Source organism: Chrysochloris asiatica, unplaced genomic scaffold, assembly GCF_000296735.1.
Source record: "Chrysochloris asiatica unplaced genomic scaffold, ChrAsi1.0 scaffold00032, whole genome shotgun sequence".
Lineage (NCBI taxonomy): Eukaryota > Metazoa > Chordata > Mammalia > Afrosoricida > Chrysochloridae > Chrysochloris > Chrysochloris asiatica.
This window is the reverse complement of record NW_006408550.1, coordinates 25,396,642-25,398,073: the sequence shown is the minus strand read 5'-3', so window position 1 is coordinate 25,398,073 and position 1,432 is coordinate 25,396,642.

Here is a 1,432-nt window from a genome sequence, read left to right as displayed (position 1 = left end):
ACAAGTCACCACAGTACGAGAAAATGACAGACGAGTTGTGGATCAACCAAGTAGGGACTCCATAATGTATAATTAGTCCCAATATGATAGGACTAATATACACAGGACAAGTAATGATGAATTATCTCCAAAAAATTTGTCTCCTCTCTTGAAATCCCATTGCATTTCCACTTTGGTATTTAAAAAGACCTGGGGGGAGGGTAGTACAACAGGACAAATGAAAATAGATAAATAAATGAGAAGACCTTGGATTCCATATATCCTTTGATAGCCTAGGAAGAAGGCATATTGGAAAATCAAATAACATAAGAGGCTACCAAGAAGTTATTTCACAACTTCTGGGGACAGAATCAAAGGATGAGTGATAAACAATAAGACCATTACAAACAACATACATAAAATATGTAACTTTCACAGTACAGATAACTTGTCACACAACATTAAAATACATGAGTTGGAAATAATATGAAATGTTTTTAAACAACCTTTATTATTAACAGTCCCTTTGATCTCATGCTTCTAAGTCTGTTGAAAGGAGCCTCAGTTGTCTCTGATGCATAATTCTGTGTCACAGCCACAACTGGAGACTGATAGCGAAAGGTGTGTTGAGCCAGCAATCGATATGCTACGTGGGCACTGATGATATGAGCTTCTCAAATAGTGACTGGATTTTGCTACATTTCCAATGAAAACAAAGTGCAGTGCAATTTCAATTTACATAAAAGTTGTCTTCCTTGAACTCACTGTCTGTTAAAACCATGCAAAAATACTTTGTGATTATGTGTAAAAACTGGAGGTAGATTCTGGGCTCAGATAATTATATGCAGATTTTTTCACTTTCATGAAATTCTAGCCAGATAATCAAAAGTCAGGAAGGATATTTCTCCTAAGTACACATACAAATGAAAGTGAACACATGAAAAGATGCTCAAGGTCATTCACTAACAGGGAAATGCAAATCAGACTTCCAATGAGATACTACGGCACACCCACGAGGATGGCTATATAGAAAAAAGATAGGCATCAACAGTGTTGATAAGGCTGTGGAGAAATGTGGAAGTCTCATGGAAACAACCCAAATATTCATCAAATGATAAATGGTGAAGTGATAAATACAGTGGAATATCATTTGGCTATAAGAAGGCTGCAAATTCAGATACATAGTATAACATGGACGATGACTGAAAACAATATTGTTACTGTTGTGTGCCCTTGAATGGGTTCCTACTCATAGTGACCCGTCATAGGCTTTCCGAGGCTATAAATATTTGCAGGAGCAGAAAGATTCGTTTTTCTCCTGGGGAGGGGCTGGTGGCCTCGAACTACTGACCTTGTGGTTTGCAGTACAATGTCATTGAGCTGATTCCAACTCATAAAGAGTCCATGTGATCATGTTGTTGTTACTGTATACCATGGAGTTGATTCTGACTCA